This window comes from Argiope bruennichi, chromosome 10 (genome assembly GCF_947563725.1).
Source record: "Argiope bruennichi chromosome 10, qqArgBrue1.1, whole genome shotgun sequence".
Classification (NCBI taxonomy): domain Eukaryota; kingdom Metazoa; phylum Arthropoda; class Arachnida; order Araneae; family Araneidae; genus Argiope; species Argiope bruennichi.
In genome coordinates this window covers 123,987,371-124,001,467 of record NC_079160.1, presented here as the reverse complement: position 1 = coordinate 124,001,467, position 14,097 = coordinate 123,987,371, and positions in this window count along the sequence as shown.

Sequence of the window (14,097 nt, the reverse complement as noted above, 5' to 3'; positions counted from 1 at the left end):
TTAATGGTGATGGAGATTCCCGAACGAGGGTGGCATGGGACCTATTCAGCTTTCATAACCTGATGCAAGTTTTCCAATGGCAATGGAAAATTTAGATAATGATGCTGATATACAAGTACAATGCTGACGAAGAATGTCTTCGTTTAGAACTTTGTATTGCTATCACCAATTTGACTTGCTTTTATTTTCATTAACGCTTCACAAATTGAATGTTGAATTAACCTGTAGGATTTGATAATTTCGCTCGAAGAAGTAGAAATTTCGCTGTCTAAAAGTTGCAGAGTATACAATAATTACATCCACTGAATTCAAAAAATCTTTATTCATCCTTTTTCACTTCTTTCATTTCAAAAATACATATCCACGATTTTTTTAAATAACTTTTATATTTTTCTATAATGCAAGATTTTTTATTCATTCTACTCATTTTCTTTAATAAAGGTAGAAAGAATAAACTAGCTTCAGATTTTTCACACTCAAATAACTTTAGATTCTCACTACATTAACTTCAGTTTTGAAAACTATTTTTTAGATTTGCACTCGGCATACTATTATTTTTTTAGAAGATTAACTACATGTTTTCAAAAAAAATTATTATTTTAAAAATAAAAATTATTTTCCATGCTAAATATCTAATTTTTTGTTATTAAGGAAGTTAGTTTTTCTCTTTATTTGTTTAATGCGTTAAAAGACATGAAAAATGAAATTTCCACTTGGAAACATAACTTAAAGATGTATATTTTTTTCGAAGTCCATAAAAAGAATGATAAGCTATACATTTGTTAGGACATAAATGAAAATAATGACTCTGCAAAAAAATCACCTCTTTTAATTTAATTAAAATGTAGCTGTTTTTCGGTAAATTTACTATTTGCAAAACACTGAAAAGGAATAACAACTTTATCAAATTAAATACATTTTCAGGCCTTGAAAAATTCGCATAAAAGAAAAGATTACATTAATCTTCAAGATAAATATTTTCTTTTCGTTATTAAGGGCTGGAAACATTTCTAGATGTTTTCTTTTGTGTTACTGTGTTTCAGCAGGAACAAAAAAATCTTTATCTAAATATTCATGGGTCAAATATAACGGAGAAAAATGACTCATTTTTTAAAAAAATTACTTCAAACAGTTTAAATTTCATGCATTATTAACGCAGAACCTATATTTAAAAGCATATTTTAGCAGTGCTATTTATTTAATAAACAGCACGGCTGAAATATTGTGCTCTAATCACCATTATTTTTATCCTCAATGGATGAATGTTCCTACAACTGTTTTGAAAGAATTATGTAAAATATAACTATAATATAATATGAAAGACAATCGAACAAGTCATAGGAATAAATAAAAATATTTTTAAAACTCCATATATAAACTGCTTTCGAGATTTTTTTTTAACAGAATGTGTAATTATTAAATATTCATTATGCATGTTTACTCAAATTCTAGATCCAAATTGCCATGTTTATTCGTTTAATTTATTTTTTTATTTTCCGCTTTTCTATGTTTATTTGTAGATGCAATATTTTTTTAAATATATATATTATTATCATTAGCTGCTTTTAACGTGACATCTTTTCTTATTTTTTATATCTATTTTTAAATAGACTGCAATTTTTCAATGTTGAAAATTAAAATTTAATTTCTAAATTTCCCCAAGAAAACGGCATTGCTCGTTTTACAATTTTCATAATCTTATTCAGAATTTCAGGTTTTAAATAAATATTCTCTAGAACTGAGAAGTTTGCAACTTATTTTTATTCAAACCTTCAGATATCTCTTATAAAAAGGAGGAAATAATCAACCAATTATTTGATCTAACAATACAAAATTAATTTCTAAACCTCGTTTGACATTTTTTTTTCAAATAAAATTATAAATATGTGTGGATGGAAATGAATTTTACTTTTGAGATGTTAAATGTAATTGCTGAGAATAACATTAGATTTTATCTTTTTTTTTCTTAAAATCTAAGCTCTAATACCTCCTCTCTTCTTATTTCTAATTTAATATATGAAATATTTTATAAGTATTTATAGCCCTTCGAGAAATAAAAAAGAAAAGAAAAACGTATCATGACAAAACATATTCCACAAATAATAATAAAGGGTATAATGAATAACGAAAACGTTGGCTCCTTTTCGATAGTTCATTAGCATTTATTTCAATTATCCATTTGTGTATAGGGAACAAACTAAAAGCCTCTGATAATGGAAGCTTTCAGTGATATTAATAACTTCAATCCTTTCGAAGATAAAACTAAAGCGCATGTGTCAAAAGAAAAAAATCTTGTCTAGAGACAAATCAGTAATATGAGTATATATATATATATATATATATATATATATATATATATATATATATATATATATATATATATATATATGTACGAAAGTCCAGGTACATGGTATTATATAAAATTTCGAAGTTTTTCAAGTTGTAATAAAAATATAATTAATAAAGTTAAAAATGATTAGCACACAAGTAAAATACAAAGCTCCAATGAATAGCAAAACAGAATAGACAGAAAAAAAATTATAAAACCGTCAGTTTCTTTCTCTGAATTGAAATACAAAGTGTAAACTGTGAAGTAAAAGTCCCTCTTAACCACCTCATATTTGAGATAGTCTATTGGAAGTGTCCCTTTAAGAGACAACTTTAATAATTTTGTTTAGAACCGACTTAACATTAAAAATTGTCATTTTAAATAAAGAAATATTTATGTCAATGGAATGTCATTCTTTTTAAATAAAATATTTTTAATTTTGATAAAAGATTTTTTTAAAAAGAATTCTTTAACATTTCGACGACCTTCTTAAATCGCCTCTACCAAAACGTGCATTTAAATTATGGCTTTCATCAAGCATTTTTTTCTTTTTCATTTATGTAGATAGGTAAAGAAAATATTTTCTTAGAAAATTTGATCATATCCCGACTTAAATCGGAATCTATAATCAAAAATCTGAATTTCATATTCTGACGAATTTCTACGTTTTAGTCCTTTTCAAAACCCAAAAAATCTTTTCTGTTCATTTCAACTGTTTACCCATGCTTACATGAAGGCGATGGCTCAATCCCGAATTGAATGAGTCACGAATAAATTTGCGTATTGAACTTCCATTGAAACGACTAATCTAAATCAAACTTTATGAAAACGAACCATTATAACAGCAACTAAAGTCGCAGAATAACATTTTCTAAAAAGGGATTTTTTTTCCCCGAACCGGAATAAATAGAAAATTACTTGTAAGCCTTTCTTGACGATGCTGTTCCTTTCTGTTTTTAAATTTTTCGATAACGAGGAATTTTTCAATATATATATATAATGTAGATGTCCGTTTGAAATGTTTATCCAATATTTCTTTCTTTATAACAAGAATTCAAATAGAATAACAGAAGTTTTATTCAAATTCAAATTTCTTAAAAATGTACTCCTGAACTTATGGAGTTAGTTAAACGTTTGTTGATTCATTGTACAGTATTTTATTTAAATGCGAAAGCCTGATATTCTTCATTCTCAACTCTTTCTCTCTCTCTTTGTTTTATTCGTATCCGAGAACAAATATTGTGACCAGTTTTGGAGGACCAATCCAATAACTTAAAGCAATAGAATTGCTGCTGTTTTTTTTTTTTTTTTTAACATTTTGATACTTTTTATGACAGTTTGGCTGGCTAAACATATTTCCGTATTTCATTTATTGAAATTCAATATTTGCAATAATATCAACGCAAAGCATAATCATGTCTCATCATCCCAAATGCATAATTTTCATATATTATCCATGTAACAAAACAGTCGGCCGCGTGGCCTGGTTGTCAGATCTCGATTTCGCAGCTGGAAGGCTTCAGGTTCGAGACCCGATTCCATCGTAGAACTGCCCTGTAAGCGGTCCTGGTGGATGTTAAATCTTTTGGGGACAAACGTCCTCCCGCTGATGTGGCGTGGAAGTTTGGTGAGGGAGTGCCAGCTCAGATGGCGTCCGCGTCATCTGACTGCGGTTCAGACTTACTAGGTATGTCCCAAAATAGCCTAGTATTGCTTTAAAACAGAGCGTTAATATAACTAAACTTAAGTAACAAAATAATCTTAATGTTTTTATAAATGTTTCCCTCTCTTTGGTACTATGTCCTCTCTGTGATATGTATTTAACGTTAAAAAATTCTTTAATGGATTGGTTATTGTTTTGAGTTTGATTTTAGCATAACTTTTCTAAAGAAAAAAATTATATAATAGTAAATGCTGACTTGTTATTCCCTTTATTTTTTGCAGATATGGACTTTTATATACCAATTACAAGGCGAGATGTATTACTCATTTAGAATGATAAGTGAAAAAATAGTCTAAGTAACTTCTAACTTTTTTGTATTAATACGAAAAGCATTTTTAAGGAATAAGAGCATTTTTCAAACATTTCTTTAAAGACAATTTAATATAATTCATTTTATACCATGCGTCCTATTCTTCGAAGTGACATGATGCATTTTTTTCTCTTTTAGAAAATATGAAGTCTGTGTCATTCGCCATTGAACCACGAATCCCGTGTCTTGCTTGACGTCTTTTATCAAAAATAAAAAGAAAGACAAGAAAAAGAATTCTTTTTTTTCCGGGAAAAGGAAAGCATATATCACTTTTGCTCGCAAAGGAAGGAAATGTTAGTCAGAACCATTCATCATAAAATATTAACGTGTCTTCAGTCATATTTGCATGTCGTACTTTTGCATTTTGCTAATATTTTTTGTCATGTTTATTGCAGAACATTATTTTCTTTTGTACTGACCTCCGATATTGTAAGAAATGATGGTGATGGAATAGTAAGAATAAATTATTATTTCTACAAATTTCTTTGTAGATTTTTCATTCTTTTAAAAGAATATTTAGATAAGAATAGAAGATTTCAATCGAACTTAAGAGCAGCAGCTCTTGAATACGTAAGCAATGATCTGACGCATCTGCAGAATGCAAATGTAATGAATGCAAGCGATTCCATAAATAAAAATCAAGGCCTCAAGTGAGATCATCAAGTAAGGGATTCGATAAATCTTTCCATAAGTCAATAAATCTAAAGTCAATCCATTTGTTAAGGAATTCAGCATTGAAGCATCTTCTTACATCTGGCGATATTTTTGAGAAACGCCCTTTCATTGAAGCCATATTTATTGAAATACTGCCGTAAGTAATCCATGCATTGATTCAGACACCGTGCCCTTCAAGACTAACTGAATGCATCGGTAACTATTCAGCATGCTGCTATTCAAAATGGATCCAACTGACGAATTTCTAAAAATGTTATTTCTCTCGCTTTCGGCAGTTCCTTTGAAGAAAATTGCCACTAATGATAAACTTCTTTTACAAAGAATAGATTTTTATAGTTCTAAAATTGCGTGATTAGCAAATTTATTGAAAGTCATGATCAATGTATTATGTACTTACCAGACATGCATATTACAGTTTCCTGTATATATAAATTTGAATTATTGGAATAATCATATCTATCGAAATTTGTAATTAACCCTTCCAAATTTAAAAGTGTATCCATCTGTAAATTGTGTAAATAGAAGCGAGAAATTTCATATGTGCATGTATTAATGTAATAGAAATATTTTACTAATCGACACTTTTTCATTAAGAGGGGCTATATAAAAATTAAATTTTTTAAAATTTTCTATTTCCCACTTTATTTATTGAAACTTTGTAATTTGCAATACTTGTCGTAGTGCAATAGTTAAAGAAAAAGACGCTTGTTCGACATTTTTGGGACAACTTGCATTTTCCAACATATAATAGATATGCCACAAGAATTAGCTATTTGTGTATACAAGCCAGTTTTGCACTTTTGTGAAAGAATTCTTGTTTTGAACCTTCATTCCTAATTCAGTTACATTGATGACTTCATTATATTAAACCATAAATATTCCGCTTCTATTAGAAATATTGTTTATCCTGATACATTTAAAGTTACCAAACCATTTTTGATTTGTCAGCGCATTTAAAATGAGAAAAATGTCTTTTCGTTTTATAGATCGACAGTGTTGCAAGAAACGCTATTTTTCTTTTATGTCACTGATATCATTATCTGATGGCACAATCACTACCCTTTGACTGTGATATTCTCTTTCTCGTATCTTCATTTAATTTTGATCTGTGATTTATTTCCTCAGCGGTTTTAAAACGGCAACAAGTTACGCAATTCTAAGAATGCTATTTATATACATATTTCCTCTTCCCTTTTTAAAGGAATATTTCTTACGTTTTAGTTTTTGTCATTCAGCTTTTACAAACAGTGGGACGAAATTTCTTTGGAATCAAATGCGTTTCTTCATTTAAATAAATGAACACTAATGCAATCCTTTGAATCTACAAGCTAAATAGATAAATGAGAATTCATGAATTATATTTTCCAGTTAAATCCAAGTAATGATTATTAAATTTGTATAATTTTTCTAATAATTTACATCTGGCATTTTTAAATGCCTTTTCAATAAAATAAAATGAATGAAAATGCTATATGGTAGGTTAGTGTTACTTTTACTACCTTTAAAGAACTTTAAAAAATCAGACATGGGAGATATTTCAAGCTAAATTACTAAATACAATTGCTTCTTTTAAGAATACATCTTCATCAGCGTATTGATTTTCTATCGTCTAGTTGCATAATGCAATTAATTTTGTTAAATCTTTATTCCTATTTAAGTAATATTATTTCCTTTATTGCTTTTCTGTTACATGCCTTTTTTAGAAAAAAATCGTGTACATCCATAATAAAGAATAAAAAAAGTTTAAGACATTGAAATGCTACTTGTACATAAATTCATATTAGGTTTGCTCTGAATATTCTCCACACAAATGTCGAATGAAGTCTTATGACACAGAAGTGATAAATAAACAAATAATGTCTTGGTATACTTAATATACGAATATAAATCTTCGTCAGGTAAAACATACTGATCAGTGTTTAGACAAGTTGATGTAAAATTTGAATTTTATTAATAAAACATTGCTTGTATTTGACAAAAGTAAAAATAGTGTCCAAAATAATATTTGAAACTAATATTATTAATTGGGCAAAAATTCTCCTACAATTATTGTATATATTGTCGAATAAACAGTTCCTCACTTTAAGCACTTCTTTATTAGAAAATTACATAAATTATTATTTTTTGCCTAAATGATTCGATGCTTCAAAATTCGACTTTGTGGAAAACACTAAAAACAATACTTCAGATCGCTAATTTTATCTAAAATTTCGTAATCGATTCTAAGAGGAAACTCTCACATTAATAAAAAGAATGTTCTCATGAATACAAGAAGAATAAAGTGAATCTTGGATAAGAAACAAAGAGTCTTCTCCGAATTATTTCAGTATATTCGTTTTAAATCCACTTTCAGCATATTTATTTCTTTATTGATTGCCTTCTAATTCCTCTTGTGTGTGTGTTTTTATTACCATAAGAAGTCCTTATAAATCGAACAGAACAAGCTGAGTTATTTTAAATTCTTTAAGTTCTAACAACTAACGCTTTAAATAGAAACCTCGAGAGCAATAAAATTCGAGAGTGCCGAAAGAAATCATTTAAATATTCACTCCAAAGAACTCGATTAGGAATACTTATGGTAAACTTTATTTCATCTAAATTGCCAAAATGTCGACTTATACTTTTATAAAAATTATACTAACTATATTCACAGTCCATTAAACATTTAGTACCGTTTTATAAAGGAATATTTCGTACTACTTCGTTAATTTCGTTATAGACGCTTTTATCTGTTTTTTAATCATTGAAAGGATCAGACTTTTATTTTTATGTAAAGAGCTTTAGAGGTTTGATGAAAATGCGTAACGATAGCAGTTGTTAACTGTAAACTCGTTAGATCTAGTAACTTAACTATTCTAAATAGTTGCCATAAGTTTTGTAATGTGATCTAGTTACCACATCTAATTATCAGAGAAGAAGGCGATGCAGACCGTAAATGAAAGCTGGAAAACTATTTCTTGCATTCTAACATGAAACGGAATATCTTATCAGTCATGTCTCGTGAGGCTGTAATTAAACAGAATGGAATTTAGTGGTTTATTTATTACAGACGAGGGAAATTATAACACAAAATTAAACTAGCAGTTTTCAGAGAGCTTACATTTGATTACCAGACTATGTTATCCGGGATGAGAAAAACAGTTATATAATTCTTTAAATGTTATTTAATTATATATAAGAGAAAATATGTATACGTGATGTACATGTAAAAAGACATCATTTTGACAAAGGAAAAATGTGTTTGAAATCTTTTAATCAAATATTCAAATGGATTATTTTTAAACAACGATATGCGATCACGAATGACTTATCTTCGTCAAACTACTGTAATGATTAAAAAATAAAAGTGCATAGCTGTTAGCAAAAGATAATTTAGTATTTTGTGATAAGATAGTTTCAAAAATAACCGGAATAGCTTTTAGCGTTAAAATACTATCTTCTTGCAGTTACACACTTCCTCCAGCATTCATGTCATTTTCAAAAAATACTCATGGAACTTATTATCTGAAGATGTCATTCGATAATTCATTACATTTTGAATATCTTTGACAGGAAACACATGTAAATCTACTGGTGCAAGGCTGGGTGACTACTTTAGATGTTGTGGAGGTGATAGTATTATTCTTAGAAAAGTAATTTTTAAAAATAAATCTTAAATGCAAACGTTCAGACCAATGCAACTAAATTCCTTTATATTCTTGATCAGTTTCCAGTTTGTTTCCTTGTGATTGTAATTTTTAAATGATGAAGTATGAGAGAATAAAAATTTCCAATTCCTAGCTTCATAGTAGGGTATTAAATTTGTTTGAGATACATGATAGTTAAATTATTTTTACAAACAAAGTTAGGGGATGATAAATGTGGGAATAATATTGACGTCCAATTCAGAGGATAGCCATTTCGAAACTTGATTCCATCTTTCATGCAGGTTACTCATATTAAATCTACGGAATTTTTATTCATCATTTTCCTGATTCTTTCATGCAAGTTACACATATTAAATCTACGGATTTTTGATTCATAATTCCTCTGAAGTAAGAAACAAACAGTTAAGTAATATTGATGATATACAATGCTCAATTTGCAATTTGCAAGGAAGATCAGGGACCTTAAAAAACAGTAAATCTAGTTTTTTTATAACATCATTTTTATACCAACAATTAAAGAATAGATATTTTACAGTAAAATGTTTCTTCACAAATAATAAGCTATTGACCTTTAAGAGAAAATAGAAACAAGACTCATTCTTGAAGGCATCCATACTGTTAACATTGCTGTAGTTAGAGAACGATGTCCGTGGCATTACAAGTAATTACGTTATATTTATAATATGGTTATTAAACATCTGCTAGATGTAAGGGTCACAGTGGCTTTGTGATCATGTGTCGACTTCAAAATAAGATGGAGTCAAATCCCAAACTCGATTCCATGAATAATTCAGCATTTGTGTCAGTTTGCTACAGGTTAAATCTAACGCAGAGAGTCGACTCTTCTTTTGCTGTTATGAACGTGGAAAGAAGCAGACTGACTGGGGTACTGTCCACCTTAGCTGACGGTACTTCAAAGTCAGTAAATCTCTCCTGAAAAACCTTTGAATATCTTTGAAACAAGGCATTCATCTGTCAAATTTAAATTTCCTCGTGAGTTTGTCATTTCTAATGATAGAGATGAGTTCTTCACTCAGTGTCACAGATTTCAAAAAATACATTTTGTTTTAAAATCAAGTATTTGTTTGCTGTCGAAATCAGATCATGAGGAAAGATTTCTTTTTTAATAATCTCATTTTTAGATGAACGCTGAAAGGCAGCCACATTCCTGCTGATCATTTTTCACTTTTTTCTTTTTTTTACCAAACAGAAATTGGGCGTTTTTTTACCTGTGATTTACTAAATGTATTCTGCATGTCAGCTCCGAGATTTTCTAACTTTGATAGAAACTTTTCTATACATTGCACTTTTAACTGAAATTGTCACACTGAACTATGATTCAATTTATTTAATTGCTATTATGAAGCATTTGAAATGATAAAGGCGATTGTAATAAAGAATGGGTAGAAGAACTCCATTTGGGAACTATCATTTTTGAAAACAATTGATTCAAGAAAGACATGATGGTGATTTTCATTTTGAAAAATAATATCATTACGAACGTTTTAATTAAATTAAATTAAATTAAATATTAACAAATTTAAAAAAACAATTTTATTCATGATGATAGTTTTATCATTTTATATAAGATTCTCTGTCTCCCTAAGGCAGCCCTTGCCCGATGGTAATTGCTAAACTGCAAATTTTAGGTGATAAGGATAATGAAATAAAAATAATGTTTGATTCTGTAATATGTGATAGTGTCTTATTATCACACACACTTTTTACATTACAAGACAAAATATTCACAGCGATAGCTGTATTTCGTCAGCTTCAGTGCAATGGTATTTTTACATACTCTTATACGAAGTGTAGAGAAAATATTGTAACTTTGGACTCATTGTAACTAATATTGTTTTTCTCTGAAATAAAAATAAATAAAAATAAAAATAAACTCATTTTTGATGTCATGTTTGTTCTTTCCTGAGTTCGGAAGACTCGTTTTTTGATATTTTGTCTGTCTGTGAACTAATCATTCAAAAATAATCTAGTCTTTGATGGATGGAATTTGTTTCGGGTACTTCAGACTAAATGAATAGATTTCTATCAAATTTTGAATGGAACTCATTCAGAGGAATCTGTCTGTCAGTCTGGTTGTTCGAGTATCAGTAAACATGCTAACTACAAAAAGTAAAGAGCTAGGAAGATGAAATGTGGTATATACAGATTTAGCATCTAAAGAATATATTTGTATCAGACTTTGAACCAAACCTACTAAAGGGCTAACGGTTTATGGGTCAGCATTTTTCCATGCATGTAAAAGCAATGACTGTAATGAATTGAATGCGTCGTGCGATCCTGTGACTACAATTGTTATTCTGTGTCAAAAATGGGTTTAAATCAGTTGAAAATCAGATCATGCGAAATAGATATTCGTACAGTAGATACATGAAGGTGTAAGTACACACTTGAAACTTTGAAAATCGTTCAAAATATCGAATATTTTCTTTATTTCTTCACATTGTTCTCGGATTCTTTAGTTTCAAACGATACCAAGATGTTGTCAATATTCGGAATATTTCTCGAGTTATAATTATTTTTCTTGAGGTACTTTCACTAAAAACTCTAGTTTCGGCGTTTTTTAAACTCATTTTATGAAGAATGATATTTTCCCACTATGTTGCTTCATTCAAACAATAATAACCCAATAAGAAATGAACCAAATACAATGATTTATATATCAAAATAATTTGTATGAAACAGTGGATGTTTTGTGTCTCAATCAAAGTTTTATTTATAGAAATAAATTTTTAATGGCTATTTAAATGTTAAAATGACAGAAGAATTCTCGCTTTTTTTATTCATTGTTGATGAAAAAATTGTTAAAAAACTATATATTTTTACAACTTGATTGAGGCAGACAACATAATGTCTAATATTAGGCATCATTTCCAACTAGAATTGTGTGTCTGTACAAATTAGAATTTAAGATATCATGTTTCAAAAAATAGGCTAATTAGCTCATTAAATATTATTTAATTGATTAATAATTAGTGTAATATGGTTTTTTTCTCATTGAAAGGAGTTTAAACATATATTAATGTCCTACTGTAAAAAAACTGATTTTTAAAGTTAAAATTTAAAAAAAATCTTTTAGTGTGTACGTACACCTTAAAAATAGGAGACTCATGCCAGTGATCTATATTTTGTAACTATTTTTTGCTAATATTATGCAAGGCATTGGCGGCCATGCCCAAGGTCCACAATTTTAAGCGCGGACAATGATATAAGAACTTTTCTGCAAAGCATGTGCGAAAATTTTACTTCCGCTGGTTATTTAATTTAGTTTTAAAATATAATGAAATTTTGGATTTCAAATAGCATTGCCTTAAAGTTGCAGTGCTTCTGAAAAGTATGAAATTCTACATATATTAAGGTTTTTCATATAAAATTGATGTAGAAAGTTTTATAATAAAACAACAGATTTCAATTCATATTTTCATTCGTATAGAAATGAATTGTATGTATCTTGATAAATGCAGTAAAAATCATCTTTGAAACAATGAGCGCCGCATCTGCAAACACTAAATTATTTAAAATAAACCAAGTTACTCTGAGAAACATATTATAAATAATTAACATATATAAACATATTATCGTGAAGAAAACGAAATATAATCCAGACAATGAAATAAATATACAACAAACGCTCCTCGAAGTAAATCTCTTATGCTTTTTTTTAATGTTTCGAATACATAGAAACTCTTTTAGTAGTTTATTCTATGTTATTATTAATGTTTAGTGCCCAATTTAGTTTTACTTTACTTTATTTCAGAAAAATGATATATAATAAAGCTATAGGTTAAGTTATAAGATAAAAGGCAGATTTTTTCCTCTAACACATCTTCTGGTAATAAAGAATAATAAGGATATAACATAAAAAATAATAAATAATAAAATATCAAATTGCAGTTTCTGAGGGTTGGTTTCTTAAAAGAAAAAAAATCAGAAGAACTGCGGGCTTATATGAATGAAGCTCAGATGTGTTCCATTTATATTGAACGAATAAAAATAATATACTTTATGTACTAGATCCAGAGAACAGAAAATAATATTAAATTATATATTTAGATAGAGAATCAATATTTGAAATATATCGAATCAAAAATCTAAAACTATAAAATGAAAATTGCGGTATTTTATTATATAATTAATTTTGAAATATACGTAAGATAGTATTTAAACAATAAGATAAAATAAAATTTATCCCCCTAGAAAAAACCCACTCGCTGTAGAAATAATTCATCCAAGAACTTCAAATGAAAGCTGAATAGAAAAAAATTCGAAAATTTCCACAAAAGAATTTCCTGACGAAAGTTATTATGTGTGACGAAAGTTTATTAGATCATGGTAATAAGAACTCATATGTTTTCAAAAGGAATATAATAGCGATTGAACTAAATTTTGCCAGCACAGTTTGAAATACTTCTATAAAAAGTATTTCAAACTGTGCTGGCAATATTGAACTTTAATAAAAATATATGTTAAAATAGTTTTCCTTACTATAAGTAATTAAAACTTTTCTTTTTATAATTTGCATATAATAACTTGTTTTAACGAAACGGTTTTGATTTCTCTATCATAGATTACATTTCATATAAAGATAATTAATAAGAAAAGGTACAAAATAAGTACCTTCTTTGTTAAAAAAAAATCTCATTTCTCCAACACAGTATATGTTAATTTGTTTATATCTTTGGAAATTTATCAATTCTACGATCTTTTAAAATTAAAAATTCAGAAATTGGTTTAAATTTTTGAAAATTTTATTCTATCAACACTACGATTTTCTAAAGTTATTTTAAAATTAGAAAATGTACTAGATCATTTGGTAGAAATTTTATATATAAATGCAATTAAAGATGATAAATTTAAATTCATTTCTCCATTTATTCAATATTTTTAATGAAAGTTTAATTCAAAATAATTGTTTATCATTTTGAATTAAATTTTTTTAAAAATAATTTCAAATATGAACCATAAATTTTATCTTTAAATGCAATTTAAAAAGTTGAAATCAATTTCATTATTATCTTTAATTTTCTTTAGAAATGCTTGTTGAAAATAACTAATAAATATTTCGTTTTATTTGTCTTTTCGAGAGCTATAAATATTCAAGCCATTTTAAATATCATGTCATAGCAACAGATCTGATTCGAGTAGAATTTCTCAAGAATATCCCAATTCATAGATCCTTCTACAACTTCCAAGGCATTTTGAAATGTTTTGCACATAATTTCCTATCGCCTAGAAATGGTAAAGAGGTATGATTTTAATGGATAATAATTTTAAGAAACAATATTACACAGATTTGTTTAAAATTACTTTTCCCTTCTTAAATATTTGAAATATTTCAGTCTTAAATAAATCTATTCCTTTTAATATTTAATTAATTGCATTCTACATGAACAAT